This window comes from Globicephala melas, chromosome 2 (assembly GCF_963455315.2).
Source record: "Globicephala melas chromosome 2, mGloMel1.2, whole genome shotgun sequence".
NCBI classification, from domain to species: domain Eukaryota; kingdom Metazoa; phylum Chordata; class Mammalia; order Artiodactyla; family Delphinidae; genus Globicephala; species Globicephala melas.
Genome location: NC_083315.2, coordinates 29,654,046 through 29,666,643, shown reverse-complemented (window position 1 = coordinate 29,666,643; position 12,598 = coordinate 29,654,046). Strand labels below are relative to the sequence as shown.

Genomic DNA, 12,598 nt, shown 5'->3' with positions numbered 1-12,598 from the left:
GGAGTTAGTTCCTTAGAGACTGAAGAACTACTGTTCTCTGAAAAGACAATAACCTGGAAGTTAGACTTAAAAAAAGAAAAAAAGCTAGAAAAATGGTACTGATGAACCTATTTGCAGGGCAGGAAAAGAGACGCAGACATAGAGAATGGACTTGTGGACACAGTGCGGGAAAGGGAGGGTGGGACCAATTGAGACAGTAGTACACTATCATGTGTAAAACAGATAGCTAGTGGGAAGCTGCTGTATAGCATAGGGAGATCAGCTCAGTGTTCTGTGATGACCTAGAGGGGTGGGATGGAGTTGGGGTGGGAGGGAAGCTCAAGAGGGAGGGGATATATGTATACATATAGCTGATTCACTTTATTCTACAGCAGAAACTAACACATTATACTCCAATTAAAAAAAAGAAAGCGCATCAGAGAAGGAATAAAAGAAAGTAAAATTAAAAGTTTTATTTTTCTTTTCTCAACTGATCAAACAGATAACAGTTCATTCAAAATATTAACAGTAACGTATATTTGACTAGGTATGCTTAGGTGTAGATTTTATATATATACATATAGATATACAGATATGTTTATATATGCTTATATATAAGTGAAATGAATGAAAGCAATGAGGTAGGGATAGGAGAGAGGAATTAGGATTATTTTGTTATTATAAGGTACTCACATTACCTGTAAAGTGGTATAGTGTTATTTGAAAGTAGAGTTGGATTAGTTATAAGTGTATATTGTAAAATTTATGGCAACCACAATAAAAAGTTAAAAAGCAATTGGCAAACTATGTAGACTCAAATCTGAACCAAAGTTTTGAGCATGAGAATAAGATATGCTACAGAATCACACACAAAGATGAATGTGATTTTATAAAAGTAGCAATAATAAAAATATTTCAATTCAAATTATAATTTAAAACCCTGCCATCCAGGCTAAATTTTTAATGCTTTGATAAAAAGGTTAATATTAAAAGAACCTAGGGACTTCCCTGGCAGTCCAGTGGTTAAGACTCCACGCTTCCACTGCAGGGAACCCTGGGTTCGATCCCTGGTCAGGGAACTAGATCCCACATGCATGCCACAACTAAGAGTCACATGCCACAACTAAGGAGCCTGCCTGCCACAACTAAGACCAAAAAATAAAATTAAAAAGTTAGAAAAAGGGGCTTCCCTGGTGGCGCAGTGGTTGAGAGTCCGCCTGACGATGCAGGGGACGCGGGTTCGTGCCCCGGTCTGGGAAGATCCCACATGCTGTGGAGCAGCTGGGCCCGTGAGCCATGGCTGCTGAGCCTGCGTGTCCGGAGCCTGTGCTCCGCAACGGGAGAGGTCGCAGCGGTGAGAGGCCTGCATACGGCAAAAAAAAAAAAAAAAAATTAATAAAAAGTTAGAGAAAATAAGATAGTAATGTCTAAAGTAAAAAAAGAAAAAGAAATCGCTAAAAAAGAAAATAAATAAAAGAACCTAAGAATTGTAACTCTCACACCTGACGAGTTCTTCTCTTTCGCTGGCATTGTCAACCTAATCTTGCCAGAGCAGAATCTAAGCATTCTAGACTTCTTAAAGGAAGTGAAAAAGGCAATAACCAAGGTGAGCCCAACTGTGAATTCTATGGTCCTAAGCAGTAGATGATCAAAGGGAAAGTTCTTCTTTTTCACTTTGGGTGACTCATTTGAATACAGTATTTTGGGTTTCTTTTCCTTTGTTTGTTTTAGAGTTTTTCACATATCTGAAATCCTTTGTTTAATGAATGTGCATCTTCTATTTTAAAAATTTAATTTCTTATGCGACTTCCCTGGTGGTCCAGTGGTTAAGACTCTGTGCTTCTACTGCACGGGGCACGGGTTCGATCCCTGTTCAGGGAACTAAGATCCTGCGTGCTGCGTGGCCAAAAAAGAAAAAAAATTAAAAATTTAATTTCTTATTCTGATGGCAGAATAGAAATTTTAATGCAAGGCAGAGAGATTTTGTGTGTGTGTGTGTGATATTATAGGTAAGTTCTTTTTAAAAATGTGTTTCTAACTGAGGAATACATTTGAAATGATATCAAGAATAGCCCAGACTTCAGATTCTGTCAGTAGGTAATCCTGGATGCAAGTGTGAGTTCAGTCTTGCCAGCTCTGAGCGTAGGAAAGATATTTTATTTTTCTCAATCTCAGTTTCCTCATGAGTAAAATGTGAGTAACGAAGTTATCAGTTGTTAAGGATGAAATGAGCTAGTGTGGTAAAGGGCATTTCACTCCCTACAACATAGAGCTCAGAATATTTTAGTTTTTTGAATAAAGGTCTTTATTGTATAAGGGATTTCACAATCGAAGTTACATTTATAGATGAGATAAACTTTGTAACTGTAACTCCTCACTATCACATGGAAAGTTTCTTACTTTTATAATCTGTGTGAGCTCAACATCATTATAATTTTCAATGTAAAATATTGAACTGACTTTTAAAAACTGAGTTGGAGGGAAAACGTACATGAAATGCCATGAGCACTTTCTTCTAATTGGATTCCAGCTTATTCTATTGGATTACCATTTTCCTAAAGAACACACTTAAGTCTGGCTTAACTCTTATTTTTAAAAATTATTTATTTATTTGGTTGTGGCAGACGGGCTCCTTAGTTGAGGCAGGCAGGGTCCTTAGTTGCAGCTTGCCAGCTCCTTAGTTGCAGCTTGCCGGCTCCTTAGTTGAGACATGCATGTGGGATCTAGTTCCCTGACCAGGGATTGAACCCGGGCCTCCTGCCTTGGGAGCTCAGAGTCTTAACCACTGTGCCACCAGGGAAGTCCCTTAACCCTTATTTTTATTTTTCAAAAATCCCACTCAGGGAATCTGAAGACTAATGTTATTAGGTTGAACAATATAAAAGTGTCAATACTCAATTCCTTTGACCTAGAAAAATATTTTATTTTCACAACTATTTTTTTATAACTGCAAAATGAATACAGGATCAAGAAAATAAAAATATAAAAAAGAAAAAGTAAACCACATATAATTTTACTTGCCAGAGATTAATATATTTAGCAATTTATCGTATTTCCTTCTTGTCTTTTTTCAATTAATATATATTTTTATATGGTTGTGATCATTTTCTCCAATGAATATCATAGTTTTTCACTTAATATGGAAAAATAATCTTTATCAACAACTTCTTTAATGATTACATAAATCATATCTATGAATAAATCACAACTTATTTACCCACGCTGCTATTGTGTGTGTGCACATGCACGTGCACGCGTGAGAACTTGCTGACATAATACGCCACTTACGTAAAGGATTCCAAAATGTGTTTAACATATAACAACTAAGCACCTCTCTAACAGAAACTCTTAGTTAAATGTTAACTAGAAATAAATACATATGCATTTAAAACAGATGGCAACTGTTTATTTCAGTTATAGGCTTACCTAGAATGGAGGCATACACTAAGACAGTTTTATAATTAGCTTTCAGTACATTAGCAACTATGTAAGAAACTCTGTACTTATCCCTTGATATTCTAATCTGTAGATTCACTTAGTTTCTCTTTCAGCAACTTTCCTTTAAAAAAATACGATTACTAATAAAAACCAAAAATGTGCTGAGTTTCACTTTTTCTTTGACTTTCTTTGCCCATATCCTGGAGGAGTTTTCAAAATGGCAATAAGAAAAGAGAAATGAGTACAAATAAGAAATGACAATTCACCGTTGAATGGCATGTGTGTGAAAGTTAACCCAGGCCTTCACCATGAAGAGGGAGGCAGAAAAAGCCTCGATTGCAAGAGGTGGCCTTTTGGACAGACTTGCGTCAGAAACAGAAAGAAATGCATTGGTTTTTGCGTGCAGCTGTCGAGGAAGCAGAACTTCCTGTGTTTGAAATTCTGTCTGCAGTTAAATAAAAAGGAAAAAAAAAAGGAAGTATGTAGTGCTCTCTGCAGCTTTTCTCCAACTTTACCTAAATACTGCATATGAGCAAAAGAGACCATCAAACTGCAGATGTAGAGACAATGAACAAATGATTCAGGAAATATTTCCGGAATGTAATAATTTTTAAGAAAGTATAATTTGGTGCTACAGTTATTTACTTTCATTTTACTGTTCATCTAGATTTTTAATTCCTACACATTTCCCCTGGGAGATCTAAAATGTCTCATACATTTTTCTTCTGCTTTTTAAGGGATTTATCAAGCTGGGCAATTCAGTGAGATAGTTTCCTTCAAATGCTAGAGAGAAGGTAAGAACAGAGAAGGACATTTTATATTTCACTGCTAACAGAAGACAGTTTTCTCATGAACTATTTATTTAGAATTATCTCTAGTGTCCCTGTCCCCTAAGGCTTTAAAAAATTTCTCTCAACTCTATTGGTATTACAAACCCAAAACATGCATAAAGATAACATCACTTTTAATTTTATGTCAATTATCCACATCTGAAAGAAAGCTCCTCTAAATATCAAAAAATGGAGGATCCTTCAGAACAAGATACAATTAATTCCAAAGTCTACGATAAAAAATACTCTGACATTTTCTTTTATTATTGATTAATTTAAAAATTGAAGTATAATTAATTTACAATGTTGTGTTAGTTTCTGGTGTACAAAGTGATTCAGTTATACATAAATACATATATATTATTTTTCATATTATTTTTTGTTATAGTTCATTACAAGGTATTGAATACAGTTCCCTGTACTATACAGTAGGGCCTCGTTGTTTATCTATTTTATACACAGAAGCTCGCATCTGCCAATCACAAACTCTTAATTTTTCCCTCCCCCCAGCCCCCTCTTTCCCCTTTGGTAACCATAAGTTTGTTTTCTATGTCTGTGAGTCTGTTTCTGTTTTGTAAATAAGTTCGTTTGAATCATATTTTAGATTCCATAAAGTGATATCATATGATATTTGTCTTTGTCTGACATATCATTTCATATGATAATCTCTAGGTCCATCCATGTTGCTGCAAATGGCATTATTTCATGCTTTTTTATGGCTGAGATGTGATATATATATCACGTTTAGGTTGCTTCCATGTCTTGGCTATTGTAAATAGTGCTGCTATGAACATTAGGGTGCATGTATGTTTTTGAATTAGGGTTTCCTATGGATAGATGCCCTAGGAGTGGGATTGCTGGATCATATGATAACTCTATTTTTAGTTTTTTGAGGAACCTCCATACTGTTCTCCATACAATGGAATGGGGGAACCAATTTACATTCCCACCAACAGTGTGGGAGGGTTCCTTTTTCTACACACCCTCTCCAGCATTTATTATTTGTAGACCTTTTAGTGATGGCCATTCTGACCAGTGTGATGTGATACCTCATTGTAGTTTTGATTTGCATTTCTCTGATAATAAGCAAAGTTGAGCATCTTTTCACATGCTTATTGGCCATCTGTATGTGTTCTTTGGAGAAATGTCTATTTAGGTCTTCTGCCCATTTTTTGCTTGAGTTGTTTGGGTTTTTTGTTATTGAATTGTATGAACTGTTTGTGTATTTTGGAAATTAAACCCTTGTCGGTCTCATCTTTTGAGAATACTTCCTCCCAGTCCATAGGTTGTCTTTTTGTTTTGTTTATGGTTTCATTTGCTGTGCAAAAGGTTTTAAGTTTGATTAGGTCCCATTTGTTTATTTTTGCTATTATTTCTTTTCCCTAGGGAGACTGACCTAAGATAACATCGATATGATTTATGTCAGAGAATGTTTTGCCTATATGCTCTTCTAGGAACTTTATGGTGTCATGTCTTTTTTTTTTATAGTATTTTTAAAAATTATTTATTCTTTTGGCTGTGTTGGGTCTTCATTACTGCACGCAGGCTTTCTCTAGTTGCGGCAAGAGGGGGCTACTCTTTGTTGCGGTATGTGGGCTTCTCATTGCGGTGGCTTCTTTTGTTGCTGAGCACGGGCTCTAGGCACGTAGGCGTCAATAGTTGTGGCTCGCGGGCTGTAGAACACAGGCTCAGTAGTTGTGGTGCACGGGCTTAGTTTCTCCGTGGCATATGGGATCTTCCCAGACCACGGATCGAACCTGTGTCCCCTGCGTTGGCAGGCAGATTCTTATCCATTGCGCCACCAGGGAAGCCCTATGGTGTCATGTCTTATATTTAAGTCTTTAAGCCATTTTGAGTTTATTTTTGGGTATGGTGTGAGGGAGTGTTCTAACTTCATTGATTTACATGTGGCTGTCCAACTTTCCCAACACCACTTGCTGAAGAGACTGTCTTTTCTCCATTGTATATTCTTGCCTCCTTTGTTGAAGATTAATTGACCATAGGTGTGTGGATTTATTTCTGGGCTCTACATTCTGTTCCATTCATCCATGTGTCTGTTTTTGTGCCAATACCATGCTGTTTTGATTACTGTAGCTTTGTAGTAGTGTCTGATGACTGGGAGGGTTATGCCTCCAGCTTTGCTCTTTTTCCTCAGGATTGCTTTGGCAGTTCTGGGTTTTTTGTGGTTCCATATAGACTTTAGGATTATTTGTTCTAGTTCTGTGAAAACTGTCAGTGGTAATTTGATAGGGATAGCATTAAATCTGTAGATTGCTTTGGGTAGTATAGCCATTTTAACAGTGTTAATTCTTCCAGTCTAAGAGCATGGGATATATCTTTCCATTTCTTTGAATCACCTTCAATTTCCTTTACCAATATTTTATAGTTTTCAGCATATAAGTCTTTCACCTCCTTGGTCAGGTTTATTCCTAAGTTGTTTTTTTCTTTTTTTGATGTTCTTTTAAAAGGGATTTTTTTAAAAAAAAATTCCCTTTCTGATATTTCATTGTTAGTGTAAAGAAATTTAACAGATTTCTGTATGTTAACATTGTATCCTGCTACCTTGCTGAATTTGTTTATCAGTTCTAGTAGTTTTTGTGTGGAGTCTTTAGGGTTTTGTATATATAGTATCATGTCATCTGCATACAATGACAATTTTACCTCTTCCCTTCCAATTTGGATACCTTTTATTTCTTTTACTTGTCTAACTGCTGTGTCGAGGACTTCCAGTACTGTGTTGAATAGATCTGACATTTTATTAAATATGAATCTGTGTGGGAAGGGACATAAATACCCAATAACAACTATCATGAAGCTGAAGGAAGGGAATAAAAAAGAATATATTAAATACTATACACCACAGTACTGGATTTTAAAGAAACTCAGAATAGTTCCCAAAGGTTCTCATTTGTTGGGTGGCAATGAGAGAAAAGAATTTATGTAAAATGTAGCATTGAAAAGGGCCTTCTGTTCACAGTTCCATGTGATCAGATTTGTTCATCTGCCGTCACTGAGAGTGTAGACCTTAGTAATAATGGGTAATGCAGGTGTCTCTTATTTTAATGTAAACTCACTATAAGAAATTCTTAATAAGATGATGGTGTAGAATGTGACTAAATTTTGTCCTCCTTAAAAAAGTGACAATGTTGAAAATTATCTCTGACAAAAGGTTGGAGGATGATTATAAAAATGCAGATGTGCATTTCCTGGTATTTTCTATGGTTAGATAAAGAAGTAGGAGAGAGGCCTCTACCTGGAGTTAACAGGTGTGGTGGTGTCTGTTCAGAGCCCAGGAATCATTTAACACTCTGCCAAAAACAATCAGAAGGGGGAAAATGAAAGTAAGGAAACCAGGGGTAAAGAGAATAAGGGCGCATGAGGAGAAAGAACATCTGATAAACAAACTTTCACAAGGGTCCATAGAACAGTAGAGACGAAAGGAACTCTGGGAACAGGTGTGAGGGTAGCACTTTGGAGATCGTAGAACTTTGGTGCCAATGGGAACCTGAAAAGGCAGTGAGTAAACCTCCCTCATTTACAAAGGAGAAAACCGATGCCTGGAGAGGTTGCTGTGACCACTACCTACATATATTCACATTCATTTTTATTAGCTTCAATTGCCCAACAGTTATACTTTTTTGGCTTTTTATATAAATTTTTGCATGTGAGCTATGGATAGATTGCAGGCACAAAATCTCCATCTACACTGACTAAAGAAATCAATGGAAAATAAGATTCTAAACAACTTAATTTTATTAGTTTTCTGAAAACATATATTATTTCAAGTAAGGGATACATAGTGTTGTGGGAATAACCAGTCTCTTAGGCTAGTATTATTAGTAATTTTTTCCTAATTATGGAAAAAAAATTTTTAAAATGAAGATATCTGTAACCCAGAGAAATGTTCACTGTTAACATTTCCTTCCACAGTATTTCCTTTTAATATCTCACAAAATTGAAATCATATGCATCTGTGATTTTATATTCCTTTCCAGTTAACAGTTTCTAATGCTGGATTTTTATCTTATTTCAACTTTATTTTATTGGTATTACAAAAAACATTGTAATGAATCTCATTCATTAATTCATCAAATAGTTTTGAGTGCCAAATATTTTTGAGTTACAAATATTTGGAAAAAGTGTCTAACCCTAAGTGGTTACAAACCTCACTACCAACTTCCTGCCTCCTCTTCCCCCCCAGTTTCATTCCAGGCCTGACCCTGGGTGGCGAAGTTCAGGTCTCCTATGCCAGATCTGTTTCTAAAAATGTTAAAAAAGGAGAAAAAGTGATTTGGAAAATTGTGTTATCTCTGAACAAAGCCATGCTTGCAATCCATTCATCTTGCTGTAGATTAATGTTTCTTATTTGGAGTGTTAGCCACTTGATATTGACTTTCTGTCTATATAAATTCTTGCTGTGCCAATCCTAATGTCCTCCAAGGTACGCAGATGCCTCAGGCTAACTAGGGATCTCGTGCATGAAAATGCAAAGGAGAAAAGCGTGTTAATATGCTTCAAAAATATCACCCCAGGCATATATACCTGCCTGTTTCTCTCTCTCTCTCTCTCTCTCTCACACACACACACACACACACACACACACACACACACACACACACACTCTCTCACTCATGCTTGCATGGCCAGAGAGAACATTACTTGGCTCCTCTCAGGGCTTGGGAGACCTGCATTTACAATATCCTTTATCCCACAGCCCTGAGCTATTAACCTAAGTATAACATGATTTAATTAACATGTAATGTTGATTAACATGCATTAAGAAGGACTACAATACTTGAGTGACAGAGCCACTGGTATTATGTTATTTAAAAGCAAAACGCTAGTACCTTGATAGTACCCTCTCAAGTGCAACGAGACCACCAATTTTTCCGTGCCACTTTTGCATTTACCATAATCATTCGTTGTCTGGGTATGCTATGGAGAGCAAATCAGCTCGTTAGTCCATAAACTCTAAGGTAAATATATCATTTCAATAATCTTGTCTTATGGAGAAAAATAGAGAGCGCCAACTTAGACTGGGGGCTCAGTTTTTGGAAAAAGTGACAATTGAATAGACACCTGAAGAATGAGTAGGATTATCCCCAAGGAGACAGGGGAAGGATGTTCCAGAAGGAGGGGACAAACTTTGTACTGTTCTGATATGGGACAAAGGTTAGTGAGGCAGGAATGAAACGTAGAATGAGGTTAAAATTAGGAAGTAGGTAGGGGCCAGGCAAAGCTGGGCCTTGTGAGCCAAAGAACAGGGTTTGATTTATTCAAGATGCTGCAGAAAATCATTGACGTTTTTTAAGCTGGGAAGAACAATTTGTGCATACATTCTTGCTTGTCTTTCAGAAGATATATTTAGGATAGATTTCTAAATGCGGACGCCTGGGCTTAAAGATATAACTATTTTTAAGGCTCTGGTATTTCAACCAGTATTCATACCAATTCAATTTCCTATCAATAGTGTATGAAAGAGTGTCCATCTCGCTAACCCTCAATAGCATTATCATTGAAGAAGAATTCTGCCATTGAAGAAAAGCAGTGTTGTGTTATTTTGTCATTATATTACTAGGGAATCTGAACATTTGTTAATATTTATTAATAATTTATATTTCTTTTTTCCTAAATTATCCATGGCCTTGTTTCTTTTTTTTGGTGGTGTGTGTGGTATTTATCTTACTGATGTGACATAGCTTTTTATATTTAAAGATTATTACCCTAGTTCTTATTTCTTGCATATATATATATTCTCCCAGTTTGTTTGCCTTTTAATTTTACTTGTACAGCCTTCCTCACCTTATAAGAGTAATTTGTTATCAAAAAAACATTATTGTAAGTTGAAAATGGAGCTACTATTATTTTAAATTAGAAAAGGTGATTTTATATATTTATATATATATTCATATATATATGAATATATATATTCATATATATATGAATATATATATATTCGTATATATATATGAAATACACCATATATATATGAAATACACCCATAAATGAAAAACACCAAGTCTCATTGAAATAGACCTATTTTACTTCACTAGTTTACAGTACATGTGATAACACAACATAAATTTCTATTCACTAATTTCTGTATAATGTGCTGTTCACCTGCATTCCTGAAGGTTTTTATAGTTATTCTGTACATCACACTTAAGACTATATTCTCAAACAAAGCATACATACAGTATTCAAAGTTTATGTAATTCAACCTTTAATGCAAAATAGAAACATAAAACCAAACTTTAAACAAATAAAAGCAAGACTTTCAGGAGCACGTGCATGAACTTGTTATTGCTACATACTAGCAAACCAGGAACACTCTGAGGTGGGAGTTTAGCAGGATACCCCAACTCTATATAACTGTGAAGTCACCCTCTCTAAACTGGTCCTAAAAAAAACTGAATTGGTCCTCTTTATGTGAAGAAAGTGGGGAAAAGGGTATTAGAAGAAACTCCTTATAAAGTATAAAAGTTGTAACCCTAATGGGCGTATTTTAAAATAGGTCTATATTTGTTTTTGACATATAGGATACATAAATTTTTATATAGTCAAATTTATCACTCTTTTCTGATAAAAATTATTGCTTTAGAGCTTAGGATATTTTTCTCCACACTAATATTACAAACATTCACCTATATTTTCTTCTACCTTTAGAATAATGATTTTCAGTTTATATATATGTATTATTTAATATTATTATTAAAATATTATTATTTTATATATATTATATAATATATATAATTATATATTATATAATTATTATATTATATAATATTATATATATATTTTATATATATATTAATATATTATTAAAATATTATTATTTTAAAGTGTGGAGTGTAAGGTAAGGATATGATTTGATTTATTTTTTAAAGAGACAAAAATTCCACACCAACCTGTTGAATAATCCATGCCTTCTGTATTTACATAATATTTCTTAAAGCAGAATCTGGAAAAAGTGATATGCTGATCAAGTCAGACATTACTTGTCTAGTGTCAGTTGGGGTTGGGGAAGAATTAGGGGTGCTGCGTGGGGTCTTTCTTTGGGTGGTGGTAAATCTCTGAAACATGGCCAAGTTGATGTAAACCATTCCTCACAGCCCACTACTCTTCCTTTTCCCTCTTTTCCTTGACACCTCAGTTCCTTGCCTTCTCTTTGCAGTTTGGCAGATAAATTCATGGTATAACCTAAGTTGTATGGAAATAACTATTTGGGTCTTCTGGGCGTCCCTCCAACTCCCAACCCCAAACCACTGGCCCCCAGACCATCTCCCCTGCCTATTAGTTATTCAGCTGGGGGGAAAATAAGGTAAATAAAACTGTTCTGAAGGGAGTATAGGGCCAAGGGTTAAATTCTAGGCAAAACCAACGTAGAATGAGAGAGAATATCTGTGTACAAAAATAAAAATGATGGCTAAAAACTTTGATTGTAGAAAAATGTGCAGTTAGGGTTAGTGACTTCTTTCCTAAAATGTAAGTTTCCTTTTATACATATATGATGTTTTCCTTGAGTGGCCTCTGTGAAGTATATAGAATCATGCAGTCCTCTATTTTACAGATGACTTAAAAAAAAAGATGATTTACTTAAAGCTATTCATTGTTAGAATTCCTGGTCCCGCATTCAAACCAGGCATGTCTTGATTTTTTTCTGACATCTTTTAATCCCTCTGCTCGATTTTAATGGAATATATTTATCCATACAATTAAAATGAGTTTAAATTATTTTGTGATGTCTCTTGAGATAACCAAAATCTCTCTGGGATGTATTAGAACCAGGGCTATGAAATGCTATGTTTCTTCCACAGGTGTACATCATAGAACTCCTATTCAAGTACCACCCATTTCTAAATTCTAACTTAGAGACCAGCTGTGAAAGATTGTTGAATTGGATTAGAATCCCCAAATTTCTTGGACAAGTGTCTTCCGGTGATTTTCAGGTATATATGTCCAAAGAGAATCAGAGTAGGAAGTTTTGGCTGATAGGTCTTCCTTCTAAACTTCTATGGACAAAGGTCATTAGAGAAAATATGTGAATCTATTAAGTGTGCTTATCTCTGAGACTTTCTTAATCCACATATGAGGATCTTCTCCTTAGATCTAGAATTACAAACTAAGAAAGATAACCTTCTCCTTACACAAATTGGTAGTGTTTTTGCCAAAAAGGTAATGGGTGGTCCCGTTCTTTCTGAAGTCCTGTTTGTGCACGTATGGAATGAGGAATTCAGCATATTCCCGCAATTTGTGTCGCTGACTGATTTTAAAAGGTATTAACACCATTTTACCGATCTTGCCAATTAAAAAATTAATGCTCCTCCAAGACTTTGCCGTTCCGACGGTGA

The 12,598-nt window shown here is 35.3% G+C and overlaps 1 non-coding gene across 1 annotated transcript; it reads left to right on the top strand.

Moving 5' to 3' along the window:
* The first annotated feature begins 1,787 nt into the window (after window positions 1–1,787).
* Window positions 1,788–1,860, top strand: TRNAR-UCU (transfer RNA arginine (anticodon UCU)). Its single transcript has one exon. It is a non-coding gene; the product is annotated as a tRNA-Arg (tRNA).
* Window positions 1,861–12,598: the final 10,738 nt, after the last annotated feature.